This window comes from Phoca vitulina, unplaced genomic scaffold (genome assembly GCF_004348235.1).
Source record: "Phoca vitulina isolate PV1807 unplaced genomic scaffold, GSC_HSeal_1.0 scaffold25, whole genome shotgun sequence".
NCBI lineage: Eukaryota > Metazoa > Chordata > Mammalia > Carnivora > Phocidae > Phoca > Phoca vitulina.
This window is the reverse complement of record NW_022589728.1, coordinates 11,359,085-11,381,806: the sequence shown is the minus strand read 5'-3', so window position 1 is coordinate 11,381,806 and position 22,722 is coordinate 11,359,085. Positions and strand designations below refer to the sequence as shown.

The 22,722-nt window shown below is 36.0% G+C and overlaps 1 long non-coding RNA gene across 2 annotated transcripts; it reads right to left on the bottom strand.

The window, feature by feature from the left end:
* Positions 1–10,071: 10,071 nt before the first annotated feature.
* Positions 10,072–21,076, bottom strand: LOC116643181. 2 transcript variants are annotated; one of them, XR_004301503.1, is made up of 3 exons: positions 20,999–21,076; positions 12,473–12,615; positions 10,072–10,226 (listed from the first exon to the last, which is right to left on the bottom strand). It is a non-coding gene; the product is annotated as an uncharacterized LOC116643181 (long non-coding RNA). The 2 variants fall into 2 exon arrangements; XR_004301504.1 differs by having other exon boundaries at positions 12,482–12,615.
* Between the last annotated feature and the right edge of the window lie 1,646 nt (positions 21,077–22,722).

Here is a 22,722-nt window from a genome sequence, read left to right as displayed (position 1 = left end):
AAAGAAAAAAGGCAAAATAAAGTAGAAATAAGAAAGTAATAAAAATAATAGGAAAAATCAGTGTAGTAGAAAGACTATACTACAATAAAAAAATGAACAATGTCAAAAGTTGGCCTTTGAAAAGATTAATTAAATTAATGAGTATTACTGTATCGTCATTTAAACTCACATATTATCAGGAACCAGGACAAACTGGATTAACAACAAAACAAAGTAATTAATAAAAATTTGGTATGGTTTGGTAGAATACAATTTAAATTATATTTATGTGTGTCATTGGAAAAAAAATATTTTAGTAGATTTACCCCCAAAATATGTTTTGGGAGGGAAATGCACATGTCATCCATTTATGTAGAACAGTGTAAGTTTCTCTTTATTCTACTTCTTGCTCCTAAGCAGCGAAACACTAGTAGGAAAATTATCAGTTCAACTAACTGAATCCATTTTTTAACTCATACTACTTAAATACCACTGGCCCCATGTTTTTGCTCTGAAATCCTGTCATTCATATTGAGTAACTCCCATTGGAGTTCATTCTAAACTATCCCAAGAGTACTGGCTCCCCAGTCCCACATCCATTCATAGTCATTCATAAAATGACCTTCAATTCTAATTTTCTAAGATTTATATCATTTAATATGAACCTCGGCAATTTTCTTATTACTTTCTTTACTTTTCAAAGTTTTGATCTTTGTTGATCAAATACAAGCTCCTTGAAAACAGAGATTACGGTCTTGTCCACTCCTGTCCCTCCAGCATCTAAAACAGTGTCAGAAACAAAACAAACACTTAAATATTTACTAACTGAATATATTTCTTTAATATAAAGAAATAAATAAAGATTTGATTTCCATGATTGACGGCCAGGTTATTCAAGCAATAACTCTCTCTGAGAACTAAAGTGCAAGATAAAATATTAAAAATTATCTTCTCAAAAACATAAAAGAGGTGACAAAAGAATAAAATACTAACTGACCAAAATATAAGGAGAATAGAAACAGAAAAGGGGGGACAGGCGACCAAAATACTGGAGACCACTTTTGTTCTAAAGAATTTGCTGATCCCTGAAAATTTAGGCTTTAGCTTGGCAACCTCATCAGGTAAGACAGATAAAACATAAAGCTCGGTGGCCACAAGAACCTCTTTATGTTATGTAAGGTTTTTAAAAAGTGCTAAATGCTTACAAGGAAGATTTTCTTGGTACTAACCAAAGCAGGGTGAAAAAGAAAGAGACAATAATTAATTTGAGAGGCTGTGGGTGGATTTGCAACCTAGGTTCTCATAACCTGAGGGATCCAGGCTCACTCAAGCTATGAACTGGATAAAATGGTCCCAGCAAGCTGTCCAACAACAACAAAAAACACCACATAAATACTGTTTATTTCCAAAGTTACTTAGGTTTGCACCTTTCCCCCTCAGCCTTCAGTGGTTGGTTTCATACATTTTTTATATACTTAGATTGTTTTCTTTTTGTCACATTCTGTACCTTATCCTGGGGTCCCCCAACTTCCTATTTTTTTCAATTTGTGTGCATTAAAGTTCACTCTTTGTACCATAAATTTCTATGGGTCTTAACAAATGTATAGTGTCATGTATCCAACATTACAGTATCCTACAAAGTAGTTTTCTCACCCTAAAATAGCCCCTATGATTCATTTATTCAACCCCCCCATCTTCCCCTAAATCCTGACAATCACTATTCTTTTTACAATTTCCATAGTTTTGTTTTTTCCCAAATGTCCTAAAATTATAATCACACTGTATGTAGCCTTTCAGACTGACTTCTTTCATTAAGCTATATGCATTTAAGATTCACCCATGTCTTTTTGTGGCTCAGGAGCTCAGTTTTTCAATTATTCAATAATATTTCATTATTTGGATGTTCGAAAGTGTGTTTATTTATCCATTCACCCACTTGAGGACAACTTGGTTACTTCCAGTTTTTGGAGATTCTGATTAAAACTGTTATAAACATTCACATGCAGATTTTTTTGTGTGGACATAAGTTTTCAAATCAGTTGGGTAAATAACTAGAAGTGCAATTGCTGGATCTTATGATCAGACTGTGTTTAACTTTGTAACAACTACTCAGCTGTCTTCCAAAGTGGCTATCCTGTTTTGTATTCCCAGAAGCAATGAATGAGAGTTTGGTTGCTTTGCATACTCACTAGCAATTGGTATTGTCAGATTTCTCTTCTCTTTTGTTTTCTTTTTCTTTTTTTTTTAATTTTAGCCATTTTAGTAGGTGTAGAGTGATAGCTCATTGTTATTTTAATTTGCAATTTCCTAATGACAATGATGAGCATCTTTTCACATACTTAACTGCAATCTTTATATCTTCTTTGGTGACTGTCTATTCAGATCTTTTATCCATTTTTAATTGTTTTTTTTTTTCCTTAGGGAATTTTAAGAGCTCTTTGCATATGATTGATACAACAAACATATTAGTCCTTTATCAGATATTTGATTTGTAAATATTTCCTTTCACTTTGTGACATATCTTTGGATTCTTTTAATCATGTCTTTGAGGAGAAATTTTTAATTTTAATAAAAACCAACTTACCAATTTAATTTTTACGGATCATTCTTTTGGTGCTATATCTAAAACTCACTGCTAAATCAAGGATTATCTAGATTTTCTCCTACTTTTTTTTCCAGTTTTGTAATTTTCCATTTTACATCCAATTGTTCCAGCACCATTTTCTTTTAAATGATCCTTTCTCCATGAAAATGTTTTTGCTCCTCGGACAAAGATCAATTAACTATGTTACTGTGGGTCTATTTCTGGGCTCTTTATTCTGCGGCAGTCATCTGTTGTCATCTATTGTCAATAGCTGCAAAATAATTTGTTGGGATTTTAATTGAGATTGCATTGAGTCTAAGGTCAATTTGGAAAGAACTGACATTTTAACAGTATTGAATCTTTCCATCATGAACATGGAATATGTTTCATTTAACATACTTTTAATTGTAGTTCTACAAAGAGAAGACAGGAATATAAAGAGAGGGAGAGAGAGGAGAAAAGGAAGAGAGAAGAGAAGAGAAGAGAAGAGAAGAGAAGAGAAGAGAAGAGAAGAGAAGAGAAGAGAAGAGAAAGGGAAGGGAGAGGGAGGAAAAGGGAGGGGAGGGGAGAGAGAAAAGTTAGATAATATTTTAGGAGGTATGGAATGAGACTTTTCCATAATTGATGGAAAACACTAATCCATAGATTCTTCTAAACAAACCTAGCAATATTTTTTTTAAAAAGAAAGCTAATTTTAGATGCATAACAGTGAAATTACCAAAAAATCATGCAAAATATTTTAAACAGTCAGAAAATATTTTTTAATAGCACTGAAAGTAGTGACAAGCAAACTGATGGATGCTATTTCAAAGAACATTAATAAAAATCACAAATTAGTGGAACCAAATCTTTAATGGAATGAAAGATTTCTAGTCCCCCAGTGAAAATATTTTTTAAATATATATATATTTATATATAATACACATATGTATATATAAATATACGTATAATTAAGGCATTTTCTGATGGAAAACGTGAGATTGTCACTTGAAGAACCTCAGTAAGGAAAATTCTAAAGAATGTACTATAGGCAGAGGGGGTGATACCATATAAAAAGATTGAAATATAAGAAAAAGTACAGAGCAAAAAATTAATAAATGTGTGAGTAAATTTTTTAAAATGATGTTACTATAGTGTCTCTCATTTTTATATTAGTTTCAATAAAATACTAAATGCCAAAAGAACTTTTACAAATAAATAAAAGAAAAAAAAAGTAAATGGCCAAAAGACTTGAACAGGCACTTCATAAAAGATGATATTCAAATGGCCAATAGACATATAATAGTGTATTCAACTTTATTAGTAATCAAGTAAAGAAAATTAAAATCAAAGTCTGAACAAGACTGATACTACATGTATACATTGATAATACACGTTTATCAGCATAACCACCTCGGAAGACTTCAACATTATCCAGCAGAGTTGAAGATTTACATTCCCTATGTCCTATCAGTTCTGCACCCATACGAGCAGGAGCAAAGACTCATATGAGCCAGAAGACAGGTACAAGAATTGTCATGATGGCATTGCTATAATAAATACTACAAATAATCCAAATAGCCACCGAAGGTAGAATTTATTAGTTAATTGTGGCACATTCAACAAAGGAACATTATGTGTCAATGCAAATGAATGAACTACAACTTCATTCAACAGAATGAATACATCTCACAAGCATAATGTTGAATGAAGGAAACAAGAAACAAATGAATAGATATTATGGTTCCTTTCATACATGGTTCTAAAATAGTCAAAACTAAACCATATAGTTTAGGAATGCTTAAATCATTATAAATTGTTGTAAATGTTAAAAGGCAAGAAAACGATAATGAGAAGAAAGACAATGGACCTCTGGAGGGAGAGAGGGACTTATATTTGGGGAAGGGAGTGGGGGATTTCTAGGTGGCACTCAAAGTCCTCTGGAAGTGAGTGGTATTAACAGGAGTAGTCGTGTCAAAATTATTCATTAAACAAATCATATATATTTTCTTTGCTTTTTCTATTTTTGTATATCTTACAATAAAATAAATGGACTGTTTTGTACTTTTAAATGAGATTATTTTACTATTTTTCTACACATTTCATAATGAAAGAGAGATATTTGAAGTGGGGAGAGTTGACAGTACTCCTGTACTAAACTTTTAAATAAAAACTTCCAGAACAAATTAACTTTCTGTCTTTATACCTTAAAATTTGTTGTCCTCCTTATACTCCCTTTGATCAATAGAACTTTGTCTGGTTTAACTTTCCCTTCTTGCTCTCATTTCTCTATTTACTCTCATCTTTTGGGGAATTCTCACAGCACTGTTTTTTTCCTTTTTCTGATAATCTTTAAAATATAATCCACAGTGTCAACCTTCATTTCTTCACTTCTGGCCACCCATTAAGCCTCTGCCATCTGGTTTCTGCCTCTACCCATCGACTGAGTGCACAATTCTTTCGGAAGCCACATTCAATAACTTTGTTCAGTATCCCAGGCCCTTGAGTTTTGTGCTGGATTAGCTTGGTTTTATTGTATTTAAAAAACAAACAAACAAAAAACCTGGAAATGCAAACATAGGCTGATACCATCAGGAGAAAGGATAAGGGAACTGGTAACAAAGATTTGAGGGCAAAGGATAAAAGAATAATGTGTGTATTAAATGCAAATAAGGTTTAAAGTGAGACCGAAATGTGAAAGAGAAAGAGATAACAAAACACATATGGAACTAGAGAGGGCTTCAGAAAACGATGGAGGGGAAGGAGAAGAGGGGGATTTGATATTGGCCAGCTTGTGCCAAGGGCAGAGTTCTGGACTTTACCCCCTCACATATTTTGCCTCATATAATTCTCACAATAACCTATAGTATGGATAGCATCATTCCCATGTTATATAAAATGAGACTAAGGCTCAGAAAGGTTAAATATTTCCCAAGATTAATAATGGAAAAGCATAAGGGTGCCTGGATGGCTCATTTGGTTAAGTGTCTGACTCTTGGTTTTGGCTCAGGTCATGATTTCAGGATCATGAGATGGAGCGCCATGTTGGGTTCTATGCTCAGAACGGAGTCTGCTTGATATTCTCTCTCTCCCTCTCCCTGCTCTAAGTAAATAAATAAATAAATGAATCTTAAAAAAACTTCACTTGTTAAAGAGAGTCCATTAAAATAATAATAATAATAATGGAAAAGCATGATAATCACCAAGCCCTTAGTCTTAGGGTCAAGGATTCCCTAGCAGTACAGAAGGGCAGATCAGGATAAAAACCAGAAACAGCAGAAGGAGCTACATATGGCTTCAGTTTTGTTTGTTTTTTTCATCGTTGCTTCACCTAGAACACCTAGCACAATATCTTTCACATAATAAGTATCAGATGATCTATGAATAAAATTTGCCCAAGGTCACATGGATCAAAAATGTGTTATTCATTATGTATTCAATCAGTTATTACTTAGTAAACATTTATTCAATACTTACTATTTGCCAGATTGTTAACCTTTTAAAGAATTTCATTTCATATGACATGTAACTGTTAAGAAAGCTTTACATCCTGTGAAAGAGAAAAAAATAACATTGATCAGAAATGGATTTTTGATAAATATAGAAAGTACAGATGCATATTTTGCTACCTACTAGAACTACTTCTGACCCTGTGATGAAAAAAATTAAAATACTGTTCAATTTTTATTTTATGACTTTAAGTAACCATGATTTGATTTGTATAACTTTAAACTCCTTTGTCTTAAAACAGCTTCCAGGGGCACCTGGGTGGCACAGTCTGCTAAGTGTCCAACTTTTGGTTTTGGCTCAAGTCATGATCTCTGGGTCCTGAGACTGAGCCCCATGTTAGGCTCTGTGCTCAGTGCAGAGTCTGCTTGAGATTCTCTCTCTCTCTCTCTCTCTGTCTCTCACACTCGTGCTGTCTCTCTCTCTAAAATAAATAAATAAATAAATAAATAAATAAATAAATAAATCTTAAAAAAATTAAAAAGCAAAAACAGCTTCCAACAGAGACTGTGAGGCGGGGCAGTTGAATCTACAATAAAGGCAGCAGAATTCGATGATCAAGGTGGACAGAGTTCTGGCTGTTCTCAATTTTAGAAGGAGCTTGTCACCCAGGAGCTGTTCACTCCCAAGGAAGGGACCATCTCTTTGCACTCATAGAAGATTCCTCAAAAAACTCCTCAGTGATAAAATCCTTCTGAACAGTTTACTCACGCACAGCAAAGACTTGTGGATGCAGTGAGGAGAAATCTGAGGTAAATGAGAAGGAAGAACAAAAGATTATTCATGAGAAAAACATCAGACAAATTCCTATAGAAGGACATCCCAAACTGACGGTATGCCTCAAAACTGTCAAGATCATCAAAAATAAGGAAAGTGACAAACTCTCACAGCCAGGAAGAGCCTAAAGAAAAATGATGGTTAAATGGAGTGTGGGATCCTGGATGGGTACTGAAACAGAAAAAAAAAAAAAAAAAATTAAGTGCAGACTAAGGAAATCTGAATAAATGATGAACTTTAGTTAATAATGTATCAAGGGGCGCCTCGGTGGCTCAGTCAGTTAAACATCTGCCTTCGGCTCAGGTCATGATCTCAGGGTCCTGGGATCGAGCCCCACATCGGGCTCCCTGCTCAGTGGGAAGCCTGCTTCTCCCTCTCCAGCTCCCTCTGCTCATGCTCTCTCTCTCCCTCTCTCTGTCAAATAAATAAATAAATCTTAAAAAAAATTAATAATAATGTATCAATATTGGTTCCTCAAAGGTAATAAATGTGCCAGATTAATACAAACTATTAATAAAGAGGAAAGCTGAGTGAAGGTATATGGAAACTCTTCACTATCTCTTAAATTTTTCTGTAAACCTAAACTTGCTAAAAAGTTAAAGTCCTTTTTTTTTTTTTTAAAGAAGATTATTTGTACTGTATTTATATTAGATGAGATCAAGAACATGGAGACCCTGCCATAAATCTAAAGTTAGACTATGGTTAAGATTAACTTGTTTAAGAATATTAAAAATCAGAGACAAAACAAATACTAGAAGGTATCAGAGTAGGGTGATTTGGTTTACTAGTAGTCCTAAAGATGAAAATTTGAGGGGTACTTTTACAAATCATGAGTCACTGAAAAGTAAAATCTAGATTTGAAGAGCAAGAGCGTTATTTACTATTTAGGATTGTATTTGCACCACAATTCTGTTCCATTTATAGGAAAATCAGAAGTATTAAAAACAGAGCCCTTTTCCACCCAGCCAATTGCTTTCTAAATTGCATGAGTTATTATGTAAAATGGACTTAATCTTTTATCATCCATTTGAGATATTACCATTCATTTGAGACTGCAGGAGTTATTACATATCTAAAGTGACATTTTTATCTTCAATAAATTCTAATTCAGTTCATATATTAACTGGAGAAACACAATTTTAGTGTGCTTAATCAAAATGCTTTATGGATTCCTCATTCCTTACCAGTAATAGTAGGATGCTTTAACAAAAATAATAATTATTCATTTGAATAACCATAAGGAGGGTTTTCTCTTCAGTCCCTTTAAAGGAACCTGTCAAGTAGACCAAGCTTGTTTGGCAATTCATACTCCCCAAAGGTGTCATCATAATTTGATGATTTAATTATTTTCTTAATTTCCCATTTGCTTCGGATTTCTCTATAGGTATCATTTGCCAATTTGACTTCAAATAACTCATAAATAACTTAGAGTCTTATAACTCACAAACACAACTTCATTGTCACTCCTATAAAGACATATGTTTTAGTAACCCAATCATTTAGTTTTAACATAACTGTGGTGATTAGAATTGCTGTTTCATTTTATATCACAAATTGTTGAAAAAGGTACACCTTTCCATACTTATAAACAGTATTTGCACAATGGCATATTCTGAACTTCTTGTGAAATAAAATACCATATTTGATTTATTTAGATAAGCCTTCAAATGCAGTGTTGGTGCCTAAAATTTATTATCTTAAGGTATACCTTTGGTTTAAATACAGAGTTTTGTGGGTTTTTCTAGGCTTACATGCCCTTTTTGTAATAATATTCCTTCATTCAAGATTTATAACCTTCCCAGTATCACTAACTGTGAGTTTAATGAACTTACATTACTGTGTATATTTTTAAATCTAATTTTCTATCTCATTTTTCAATATCTTCACTTCCATGACCTTACAACCACTAAAAGGTTACTTGTCTCTAAACTAACATGTCCTTTAGGTCAAATTTATAAAGATTTCTTTCAAGTCAAGCCTTTGTAGTTGTATGTTTATATTACGCATAAAATTCTGCACAAACACACACACAGAAACAACAGCGTTATCTAAATCTCCTCAAAAGTTTTACTATTTCTACATCCTTTCTTGAAAACAGTTTCTACTCCATGAATGGAAAGCACATATTTAACTCTTCTTCTAACTCCAGTAGAGACAATGACCAGCCACCCTCTTCTTCAACAATCCAAATCCTTTAAACAACCTTTGAGCTATTTCTTTCTTTTTTTTTTAAGATTTTATTTATGTATTTATTTTAGAGAGAGAGCGAGGTGGGGGGAGGAGGGAGAGGCAGAGAGAGAGAAAGAGAATCTCAAGCAGACTCCCCGCTGAGCATGAAGCCCAATGCCAGGCTCCATCCCATGACGCTGAGATCATGACTGGAGTGGAAATCAAGAGACCGATGCTTAACCGACTGAGCCATCCAGGCACCCCTTGAGCCATCTCTTAACCAGAAAAAAATGATTACAAAATATTGAACTTGTAAAAAAAAAGTCCTTATTTTTTTTCTCTTTTTTCCGTTTTTTTCCATATAAACCAAATAAGGTGAATTTTCATGTTAGTACCCAAACGTGGCACCAGGTTTTTGTTTTTGTTTTTATCACAGAAATGGCATACATCCATTTTCAACTTTGAGTCTCTTTTTGACTATTAATATCATTTAGGGATACAAATTAAACTTCAAAAAGAACAGTTTAGTCATAGCTTAAGGCAATTCTTTCTAAAGTTTTCACAGAGGATTTCAGGTTATACAGCTGAAATATTTACCATTAAAACACGTTTTGAATGTCCCCGTCCAGAGCCATAAGCTTGATTTTGACAAATACTAGTTCTTAAGTAAAGTAATTTCAGACTTCATGTCTAGCCACCCTTCAATTTTTTAATACTCTCAGGATGTCTGGGCCCAATAATCTTTTAAACTTTAAATACAGGTTTTAGCTACTCTCCGATGCATTAATCACTCATTTGAAGTATTTTAACAAGTAAGGAAATAAATCAGCATGAAGTGGGATAAGCTAAAATCTTGCTACAGAGTTAATAGAAACCTGCATGCAATTTGGGGAAAATCTGCACAGACCTAAATTTGTTGATTATAGGATAAACTGGAGCATAGAAAAAAAGCACACTGGTAAGAGAAAGGAAGGAATATGAAAGCAAAATGTATTTTTTATTTCTTGCTATAACATTTTATAAAATGAATTGGTCTAAAATGTGATATTTTAATGTAGAAACTACTATACCCCATCTACGTCATGCAGAAGAGTTATTTATAAAGGGTATATAGTATATTTACCGACATGTAGTTAGAATGTAAGCCACCTATTCATTATGAGTTTGACCATATCACCGTGATTCATCTTCTGCCATTGACACTTCACTGTTCCATGACCTTGAGAGGGAACTAAAAAGAAACAAGGGGTTATCTTAAATCTTAAAGAGTACAATTCAATCTTAAAGAGTACAATTTTCAGGATGAGCATCTTTTCCTTCCTTACATAAATTCCATACTATAATAAATTTTATTCTCATTATATAAACTAAAGAGGTTGGAGATGAATCTCACATTTTTATATTAATGAGAAATCATAGTAGAATGTTAACCGAATTATCTCTAAACTTGCATCTAAATTTAAATGATGGTTTATAAGCTAAATAAATTTTTCTGGGTAAATTACTTCTGTGCTCAGTAAAAATAAAACTCTAGCCAATGATAAAAGTTGAAATTAAAGAATGAGAAAAAGCAAGAAACTCTCTGTATGATTAGTTGCCTGCTTGGGGATTTCTGAAAGAACAAATTTATGGAGTTAATGTAATGAGCTAGTCTGAGATCTCTTCCAAGAACATCAGCTTGTCTAATTAGGTTTTTGGACAATTTGCCAACCATAAATAAGTTACAGGAAAAGTTTCTAGTTTCTATGAGTAATATATTTTCCTATCACTCCATTTCATAAAATTTGGTCTTTTTTCAAATCCTTCATTTATTCTTTAATATTTGTAACCGATGGTTACTCTTTTATTGATGATGGCCTGATCCTGCTACTTCCAAATAAATTGCCTGTTGACTGATAACCTTCTGAGGAAGGACCTCCTTTAAAATAGTTTTGGGTTTAGCATGTATTTTCCTTTCTGGCTTTCTAGCAGCCAGTAAAAATCTAATACTGTGGGTCATTTTAATGACTCAAACTTTTATAAACGCTTAGAACCTGTGTTTGCCTTAATGGTTAACAATTAATCAAAAAATGTGGCAGAAAATCGGTGAATATTATGTAATGTACCTTATTTAACTCAGCTTATAGCATTCTTACAGTTTAATTATGCCCTGTATAGTTGCAATATGCTTCCCAAATGGCCCAGAAGCAGTAAGCATATGGTGAACTACAAACCCAAATTTGTCACTTTATTTTGATATTAAGGATATCAAATATAAGTTATGATGGGAATGAGCTATTGTGTGTATTAACACTGAGTAGCGATGGTAGAGATTGGGTTTTTCTGACCCTACTTTTGTTGCAGAGGGTCATTTTAGCTTATGTACATTTGAAAATCAAAAAGCCTTTCAATTTATCATAATCATAATTGATAGGTGGCATTCCGCCAAATACTGCTAAGAAGATCTCTTGGTCCTTTACTCTCAGATAATAAACAAAACATTTCTGAGGTTATTATTTCCCCTTTTGACCAAGGGGCCAATGGTGATTCAATATAATTTAGCATCAGTTTTGACCAACCTCTCTCTTCTAAATAAATGGTCTTTTTTCCCCCTTTATTTGTTCCCAATTTTATTGAGATATAATTGACATATTTTTAACATTGTATCAGCTCAAGGTGAACAATATCACGATTTGATATACGTATATAATGCAAAATGATTACCACAGTAAGTTGAGTTAATATCCATCACCTCGCTTAGTTACAATTTTTTTGTTATGAGAAATTTTAAGATCCACTCTTTCTTAGCAACTTTCAAATATATAATACAGTATTATTATTATTAATCACCATGCTGTACATTACATCCCAGAACTCATTATTCTTACAACTGGAAGTTTGTACCTTTTTACCCTTTTCACCCTCTAACCTTCCTCCTGCCCCCTCTGGTAACCACCAATCTATTCTCTGCTTCTATGAGTTCAGGTTTTTTAGATTCCACATATAAGTAATATATCATACAGTATTTGTCTTTTTCTGTCTGACTTATTTCACTCAGCATCATGCCCTCAAGGTCCATCCATGTTGTCACAAACAGTAGAATTTCCTTCTCTTTCCTGGCCGAATAATATTCCAGTATATCTATGTTCCACCTTTTCTTTACCCATCAATCCATCAGTGGTAGCTTGGGTTGTCTCCATGTCTTGGCTGCTGTAAAAAATGCTACAGTGAACACGGAAGGACAGATACCTCTTCAAAACAGTGTTTGCATTTCCTTCCAATATATATCCAAAAGTGGAATTGCTGGATCATATGGTAGTTCTATTTTTAATTTCTCAAGGAACCTCTGTACTGTATTACATCCCCCCTAACAGGGCACAAAGCTTTCCTTTTCTCCACATCTCTTTGTGAGGTAATTTTAATTTTAACTTCACGAGGTGGTAAAAATGTGGTGGCATAAACCTTTTTTGTAAGTTGCTGTTAAACCACACCACAGACCTTTTTTACCTGTCCTACCGCATGGCACACGTGGGTGAGAGAAAGGAGAGAATAGGCTTCTCAGATGGTCTGTACTAATGAAGAAGGCAAGAAAGCCTTGTCCACAGCAGGCTCCAGGATGTCCAGCTTAGCTCCAGCCGACTCTAAAGAAAATAGAAAAGTTTTAATTCACGTTGTAATTGATTGTATTTAGAAATAAGCTTAATGTTCAGGCCACGAAGATTTAATGGGTGAGTAGCCATCTAAAGGCAGATTACAACAGAGTTCTAGCTTGACCATTGGTCACCCTCATATGAGCAAAGGACACTTCCAGTGCAGAAATACAGGCAATAACTGTGTCTTGTTTTGTGCTGTTGGGTTTTCAGTAATGTGGAAGACAGTGCTAATGGGCAAAAAGTCAATTCTCTCTTTCACCTATTTATCTGTTGTCTTTGAATTAGGCTTCTTATGATAAAACAGGTGGACAATGTGATTATTTGTGGGAAATAAACCAACAAAAGAGGTTGATTTTCTGGAACCTAAAACCATTTTCTAAGGAACCCCCTAAAGGCCCCTTTCCTGTATGTCTCTATTGTCCTCAGTGCTATTCAGTGATACAAACCATAGCTGTTCATCAATTTCTGGAGTCACCCATCCCAGTCTCCCCCTCACTCTCTTGCTATGTTAATAGTTCCCCTGAAATCCTATCACTTTGTTGGAGGATTGATGTAAGTCTCCAGCAATTAACATAATTACAAGCCTGATTATCTTCTAATTGCATTATGAGTATTTGGTTATTCACTACACAAATTAGAGAAAATTAAAGAGGAGCAAGATCCTGTGGTGTGGGCGTCGAGCTTTCTAAAACAGTTATGAGCATTTAAATGCAAAGCGATAACCCAAAGGTGAAGGCTATTTTACATTTCTCTTGGCTAACAACTGATACATTTCATTTGGAGACGGGTACTTTCTTTTTCTTGTTTTTTTTTTTTTCTCCTTGTTTTTTTGTTTGTTTGCTTGCTTTTTGTTTTGATTAATGGCACCCAAAACTCTCTCAATGGTTTAAAAATTCTCTCCAAAATACCAGAAGCATAAAGTAAACTGCAACAACTCCATGTGGTCTGTGTTGGTTCATGTAATGAGATCAGAATACATACATACATACATAAATAATAAATAAATAATAAATAAATAAATAAATAAATAAATAAAATGTTAAAAATAGTCTAAGTAAGACATGGAAGCTGTAACTAAAATATTAATAATTTATTTAAAATAATCATCATCATCATCATTATCATCATTATCACCATCCTGGGAACATTCTTTGTAATAAAGAAAATAAAGCATTAAATCCTGAGGTGTGTGGTCTTTATCGATTGTGCTGCAGTATCAGACTTGGAAAATTGAATTTGTCATTAGATAAAAACAGAAGGATTTATGATTGGGTAAAGTATGGCAGAAGAAGTGGAGTCTCTCTTCTCTTAACTATCCCTCTGTGTCAGTCTCCCTCACTTTAATTCTTGCTGCCCCGCCTCTGCTTAACCCTCCAGGGAATAGCACCCCTTTTAATATTATGACCATACCTGGTAACACATGTGAAGACAAACCAGCCAAAGAGGACACTGTTCAAGTAATTAAATAAAGGGGCCACTAGACAGGGGTGGCTCTAAGGCCTTGGGGGACTACAAAAACAAACAGAAACCTAAACCAGGATCAGTTCCTCCAAATGCTTCAAAGATGAGAAAGGAAACCTAAAACCAACCAATCACAAGCAGCCAACTAGTCTTTCCCAAATAAGGCAGCTTAAGTTTTAGCCAATCAAATAATTTCTTTTCCTTGCCTCTGCCTTTCCTCAGCTCCTGTTGGCTCCATAAAAACCTTTCCCCAACTCCTGTTGGCTGAAGTCTTCAAATCACTTTCCATTTGGTGCTTCCTTCCGATTCCAGTCGATACTTGTTGAAATACACACTTCAAAATTTCAATGTACCTCAGTTTATCTTTTAATAACACAAAACACACACTTTTCCTTGGTTCCTCATTGCATATTTGGGACCAGTTGACATTTTCTTTTCTTTTTTTTTAAGATTTTATTTGACACAGAGAGAGAGAGAGAGAGAGCGCACGCACGCACACAAGCAAGGGGAGCCACAGAGGGAGAAGCAGGCTCCCGGCGGAGCAGGGAGCCTGATGCGGGGCTTGATCCCAAGGTCCTGGAATCATGACCTGAGCCGAAGGTAGACACTTAACCGACTGACCCACCCAGGCGTCCCAGCTGACATTTCAAAGAGAAATTTATTAAGTCCTAAGAGAGAACAAAGTGAAAATAATTAAAGGGGGGGAAAAACAACATAAAAACAGCCAAGTTTCCAATATATAGGTACCCAAGTCTATAAAAATTCCCCAAGCACTATTCCAGTCTCCTTGACAAATGGCTATTTGTAGCCACCTACAAGGTATATGTCACATTATTTCCTCTGCCACAAACACGTTATTTTTACTATCTCAGTATTTTTCAAGCTAGGAACCACACTCAGGTTTCCCAACCCGTCTTGGGTTCTAACAGTGAGAAGGACAAACTATTTCCATGGCCTTTTGGCAGGACTGGATGATTACAACAATGGTGTCCATCAGTACATCCAGGAAAACCCTGCTTGCTAACCTCTCTGCTTGTAATAAGATATGATGTTGTCCTATCCGGTCAGGGATAGGAACACCAAAAAATTTGTCTGTAAGTAGCTTTTACTCAAGAATCCCTAACTTTTTCTAATACCCAGCCCAGAAGGGTAGGAGTTTGCAAGAAAAGATTTATGCTTAGAGTAAGGTCCTCGCTGACAGCTGAAATCTTCTTGCCCATTCACAATTCATCTTCTTGCCTGAATGTGAGAAACCATACATTGGTGATTCTACCAATGTAGCAAAAGCACGTTCAGTACATTTTGCTAAAACTGTAGCCCAAATAAAACTTTCTCCTGGTTAAATAAGGCATCTTAGCTGCTAAATTATTCCTCATATGTAACATAGTAACATCCTTGTACTCTGAACCCCCATGGCACTTTGATCACATGTTCACTTAACTGTCATTCATTCACTCAGTTAAGATCTATTTAGTGAGCATCTACTGCATGTTTGACCAAACCAGATGTAGGCTTGCCCTCCTGGAGTGTACTGTCAAATAAGAGACACTCGCAGAGCTGTGTGAAGGTAGCAGAAGTATACAAGGTTCTATAGGAGCGCATAAGAAGGGGCAACATTGGAAAGATTTGAATTTTAGTAGGAAAGAGCAAGCCAGGCAAAGTTGGGTGGAGACTGGGGAAAGGTCAACACAGAAAACACAAGTGTGCCAAATAAGAAATACAAGGGAACATCTTATGCAAAGGAAAAAGGACAAGTGACTATGGAGTGCTTAGCAAACAAAATGACTTGCTATGGCGGCTGGAACATTACATGTGAAGGAGGGAGTGTTTTTACAACTGATAAAATATTTGGTAAATCAAAGTTGCCATTGCTCATTTAATACTTGTCCTGGACTACAAGGTCTATAAGTGTATTCGTGGTATTTATCCTGGTCATCATTCAGACCTCTGCACACAGCATCATCTGGTATATCCAAGGTGCACTTAGTAAATACTCATATAATGCAATCGAATTGAGATGAGGTTGGGGACTGACCGGGAAACAGGGCCTGACATGAATTACATGCCATGTGAAGGGGTTTGAACATTATCTTGAGCACAAGGAAAGATTATGTAAAGGATTTCAACATGAGGAGAACATAATCACTCTTGAATTCTGGAAATGCAGTTTATATATTTATTTAGGAAACAGTGATTGTGATGGGAGTGGGGTGGGGGGATGGGGTAACCGGTGATAGCTATTAAGGAGGGCACGTGTGCTGATGAGCTGTGGGTGTTAATATGCAATTGATGAATCATTGAACACTACATCAAAAACTAATGATGTAATATATGTTGGCTGTTTGAGCATAAAAAAAAGAGAAACAGTGATTGAGTTTCAGGCGACGTGATTGCTTCTGGAAACACAATGGTAAGCAAAACCAGATATAGCCTCAGCTTTCCTACGGCTTAGCATCTATTTGTTGAGAGTATTCATGAGTTAAACGCTATGAAGAAAGAGACAGTGTCCACTCAGATCATGTTGCAGGGGAACCTGAACTAGATTGCTGGGTCAAGAGAATTTTTCCTGAGGAAATGACACTTGAAGTGTGGTGTGTAATATAGGAGGGAATCCTGGGAAGTGTGTGGAAGAGATGAGTGTGTGAAGACCATTCCAGACTGAGTGGATGTGGCTGGAAGGAATGCAGAACCTGTGAAGAATAGAAAGAAGGCTGGCAAGATGGAAACACAGGTGGCAAGGGAGAGCAGGGGAGATTGGAGGAAAAGAAGAAGTTCAGGCTAGATCATTCATGGCCTTGGAGCCATGGTAAGGACTCTATTCTTTAGCCTCAAAGCAATGGGGAAATATAGTCAGAATGTTTGAAAATATGTACTGCAGTGTGGAAAACAAGATTTGGCTGGAGGAGTGGCAGTGGCCATGGAGAGGCTAATTAGAGAGCATTAATTAGAGTTTTCAGGAAATTTGGGGTTATATTCTGGATCAAGAGAATGGTAATGGTGATGCAGACGGGTTAATGGGTAAATAGATATTTGACAGGTAGACTTGGTAGTGGGTTAGACATTGAAAAGATACTGAAAGAGTAAGAAATGACAAAGATAACTCCAGGGTTTCTGGCTCAAGGCTTGAACAAGAGAAAAAGAGAAGTTCATGATTCAAATTCTTATATGCTGATCTTGGGCAACTTTGGAGATATTGAGACTTTCATGCAGAAATATTTAGAAAGTAGATGAACAGCTCGATCTGGACCACAGAGGAGAAATCTAGAGAATCGGAATAAGCATGATCTGCTGATGGATCTGGAAGTAAAAAGAAGGCAGGCCTGTGATTCCCTTGGGAGAGAATTAAGGGAGAACAGAATTAAGGGGGGAAATCTGTGGAGGAAGATTCGCCTGCAAAGGGAAAAGAGGAGAGTGTTCAGAAGGAATGACAGATGGATTGGAGTAGAGGGGACTCTGAGGATGGGTTAGGGGAAGGCTAAGGTAAGCCTCAGTTCAACAAGCCAACAAAGATAAAGGCTGACTTGAATGAAGATAAGGTCCACGGGGATAGAGGAAGATGGAAGGACTGCTAGAGATCCTTAGTACATGGTTTAGGTAACTGGGTAAATCCATAGAGACAGGAAACAGGGATAGGCTTTGTGGGGTTTTTTGGGGGGAGGAGAGGCAAAAATAGGAGTTCACTTTAGAATTTGGCAAGAAGAATCGTGCTCAAAAACTTGTGAAGGATAGTGTCAGTGAGGGGGTAGGAATATTAGCCTGACTGAAGAGGGTTAACATTTAAACTTATGTTATAGTTATTTAAATACATTCCCTAATTGTCCCTACTAGATTGTAAGTCCTTCAGAGAAGGAAGCAGGGCATGATGGTAGGATAGACAGAAGAAGAAAGATAACTTGAGCTAGTAATTCACACCCAAGGGGAAATAATTAATAATTACTAAAATAAAATCTAACTAATAACAAAGAGATGCAAGTTAAAACAATGACGTACCTATTTCGGGCAGAAAATTAAAACAAAAGCAAGGCTATTGCAGCTTGTTCACTCACATCCTACACTACAGTGTCTATTTCCAGCTTTACTTTTAACGCAATAATACAGAGTAAAGGTTTTCACAACGAAAATATGTATAATATAAATTTTTAAATTGAATTAGATGCCTCCTAAATGTCCAGAAATACCAAAATGCACACCTTCTAGAATATGATACAATCGTGTGAAGTAATAATTATAAAAATTATTCACAAGTTTAATCAAGTTATCATCTAAGGTGAAGCAAAATAAGAGCAACAAAAAATGACTTTTATTCTATGGTTATAGAAATAATCATGCACACAATTGGGTCTTTGTTCTACCTTGGGCATTCTGAGTGGACCTAACTTTCCTGGCTACTCGTAAGGGACGAGAAGACCATCTCACAAACAGACTTCTACAGTTTCTCCCGTACCAGTCGCCAACATTTGCTGTTCCAAGTTTCCTCCCAGACAGCCATGCTGACAGAACAGGAGAGAGAGCGTGGATTTGCAACCCTGTGCTTCGGAATTCACAGTGACTCCCAGCAAAATCACTGGAAGAAAGAACTGCTGTCTTCAGAAGATTTCTTATAACTTCACCTCCAAACCCATTTTTCATGAGCTCATCCTTGGACTGCAGCACCCACCCCTCTCAGATGCCTGCCCTGACTTTCTCCGAGGCAGAACTAACTAGACACAAGTTATTCTTTTCTTTCCTGTTTGCTTCTTATGTAAGGTAGAAGTTTGTAGCAGGGAGGATTATCAAGGAGAAGGGCCCTCTTTCCAAGGCCATCGTGTGAGGCATCTGAAGGTCAACCTTTCAAAAGACTTTAACTCTACCTGGTTACTTTAACAACTGTGTTCTTAGCTCCCCTCATTCTTGCATTAAATAAATAAATAAATAAATAAATATATATATATATATATATATATATATATATATATATATAAAAAATATCTCTCAGTTCAGCCAGGTCCATTCCAGTGCTCTGTCTGTTACTTAACAAAGTCTTGCAGACCACTACACATTTTTCTGAATTTACTAGCAACACATTTTACTTCTTGTACCTGACTTTGATAACTTTCTATACTTCTATAAATAAATAATATCTCAGAATACCACCTCTGGCCTAATAGTGATTAATCCTTAGCTATAAGCAGTCTAAAAGGTAAAATTTTATTTTAATTTTTTAAAGATTTTATTTATTTATTTGAGAAAGAGAGAGAGAGCACATGCTCATGAGAGACCACAAGCAGGTGTGGGGGAAGGAGGGAGAGGGACAAGCAGACTGCCCGCTGAGCAGGGAGCCAAATGCCAGGCTCCATCCCAAGACCCCCGGATCATGACCTGAGCCGAAAGCAGACACTTAATCTACTGAGCCACCCAGGTGCCCTCAAAAGTAAAATTTTAAAAATTAAAGTTATTTTACTAGGATAGGTCAAAGGAGATTACTTTCAGGGCGCCAGGGGGGCTCAGTCGGTTAAGCGTCTGCCTTTGGCTCAGGTCATGAGTCCAGGGTCCTGGGCTTCTCCCTCTCCTTCTGCCCCTCCCCCTGCTTGTCCTCTCTCTCTTGCTCTCTCTCAAATAGATAAATAATAATAATAATAAATCCTCAAGGAGATTATTTCATTTTAAAATTCTATGTTGTTTTAATTTTATTTTTGTGCAAGAATAGAATTTTTTAAATTAACATTTTTAAAATTAATATAAATACTTTTAATTAATAGCAATTTCTCAGACAGGAGTTTGAAATCTTCCCAGTGACTTCTCAGGGTTGGGAGGGACAAATGAAAACATATATATGGGTAAATGCTGTGCAAATGGCAAGCCACCTCACAAATGAAGCAGGTTATCATTTTAAAAATCTCTACATTTGTTAGAACACCTGGTGTGGTAACTTGCACAATCTAGACTCTAAATTATTGTTTATGGAACAAACTAATTATTTAATATATAGCTGGGTTTATGCAGCCGAAGGGTCTTATAGTTTCATACAGCACTTTATGCATTTATTATAAAATGAAACTTATAATTTCTGGGAAAATAAAAGTAACAAATTTTTCCATTGTAGCTGAAATGATTAAGCCACGATACCAAAGGTGGAAAGCAAAAAAGACCTCATTTATTAATTTTCCAGGGGAAGTGGTTTTATTTTATAATGTTTAGTGGAAGATTTACCATTCGTTATAGCCTAACTTTGTTTTTAATAGACTTTATTTTTTAGAGCGGTTTTAAGTTCACAATGAAATTGAGCGGAAGATACAAAGATTTCCTGGATACGTCCAGCCACCACACACACCATCTCCCCAACTAGTGGCATCTCGCCCCAGAGTGGCCTATTGGAGACAATAGGTGAACCTGCACTAACATATCATTAACACCCAAAGTCCAGAGTTTACATCAGGGTTCACTCTTGGTGCTGTACGTACTATGGGTTTTGACAAATGTATAATGGCCCGTATCCATCATCGTATTATCATTTAGAGTAGTCTCCCTACCCTAAAACTCCTCTGTGCTCTGCCTACTCATCCTTCCCTCCTCCCAAATCCTGGCAACCACTGTCATTTAGCCAAACTTTTATAATAGGAACACAACTTCTACAAAAGTGCCTTTTGATGCTGTCTTTATTGGTTACATAAACTTCTATGCAGCTATCTCTCTCCCACCACCACTATTCCCCACCTTTTTTTTTTTTTCACATTATCTGTTATAGAACATTGTTTTCAGAAATAAAAACTTATAAGCATTCATGCAGGAGAGTTCCTTAAAATTTTAAATGTAAATAACAGTGATGCAATTATTCATCGGGAAAATATGAATGGGACTCCACTGGAAAGTAAGCTGTGGAGATAGAGTGATGAACAAGACAGGTACAACTCCATGTCCTTGTGTTACTCACATTCTATCAATAAAATCTGACACACCAAGGTTCTGGGTGTGGAGTGGGCTGGGACTTTTTGCAGCTCCTGATCCTGTTTCTTGCACCTAGCAAATGAGAAAACAATAAGATAGGGTGATAAATATAAGATTCTTAGTCCAAACACTCTACCCACAGTCATCTCTGCATGGCTTCCTGGACTGTGAACATTTTCGCTGTTACTGCTCTGATCAAGGAATGTCACAATTAGAACTGGTGTTTCAAAGAAGTTAGAGCTAATGTGATTTTGTTTTCCTCAAATTATTATTCTTTTAAAGACTTTATTTATTTGAGAGAGACAGAAAGTGAGAGAGGGAGAGAGAGCACAAGCAGGGGGAGCGGCAGGCAGAGAGAGAGTGAGAAGCAGGCTCCCTGCTGAGCAGGGAGCCCGATGTGGGACTCGATCCCAGGACACTGGGATCATGGCCTGAGCCAAAGGCAGACGCTTGGCCAACTGAGCCACCCAGGTGCCCCTGTTTTCCTTAAATTATTTATCTATAGATTCCAAGTAGAAATTTCTAAAGTGAGTGTCTGTAGAAACAAAGAGAACTGTGTTTTCTCTTTATTGTAGTCGCTATGGCAGTTGGAATAAAAAGAAGAGTTATCATATATGTGGTATAGGCTAAATGCTTCATATGTACATATATACTATCTTACCACATCCTTATAAAATAAGTGTTATTTTTTTTAAAGATTTTTTTAATTTATTTATTTGAGAGAGAGAATGAGAGAGAGAGAGAGCACATAAGAGGGGGGAGGGTCAGAGGGAGAAGCAGATTCCCTGCCGAGCAGGGAGCCCGATGCGGGACTCGATCCAGGGACTCCAGGATCATGACCTGAGCCGAAGGCAGTCGCTTAACCAACTGAGCCACCCAGGCTCCCCTCAAATAAGTATTATTGGCCACATTTTAACCCCCTCCAAATACCATGCTGAATCATAGTGTATTTATTTAGCATCAACATTGGCAAAAATGTGACAATTCTGAGATGATCAAAAAATTATGAGATGCTATTTTCAAATCTAACAATGAGCAAGATCTCAGCAGTAGTTACCACAAACATAAATTAGAAGTAAATTTACTAGTCTTTCTCTCAATTCTTCATTCCATTATTTTATCAAAGAACTGTCGAATGCCCCACTCTTTACCAAGCCCAGTGCTAATTTTAGGAAATGTCATGGTTAATAAGACATAATCCCTGCCTTCCAAGAGTGCTGTTTAGTGCTCAAAGGCAACAAGTAAATAGGCAATTAAAATAATGTTTACCAATTGCTAAGTTATGGGTATTTACAGGGTAGCCAGAGAACAGAGATGCATACTAAATAGATATTTTCTGTATACTCCCTCAACCTCCACACAAATTGTTGAATTCCCCTATGTCCCTCTGAATATGATGTTGGAAGCTATTATGAAAATCTCTGATAGCTATTTTTAATTTTTTTACTATTGCTGGCTGAACCTAAACAGAGGTTATCAAAGCTACCAATTTAGTACCTTCAACTCAACATGAGAAGATGTCTAGAAGAACATGGGGAAAATAAAAATTAGGCTGGAGAATGAAGAACACAAGACTTCTTTTAATTAACATGCAAAGGCGCTCTGTGGCCACATTGATCATTTCCAAGAAAATGCCTGCCAAATACCCAAGGCTGAAAAAATAGTTTGTAAGTCGTTGTATCAACTAAAAATTGGTGTTCCATGCAAAAA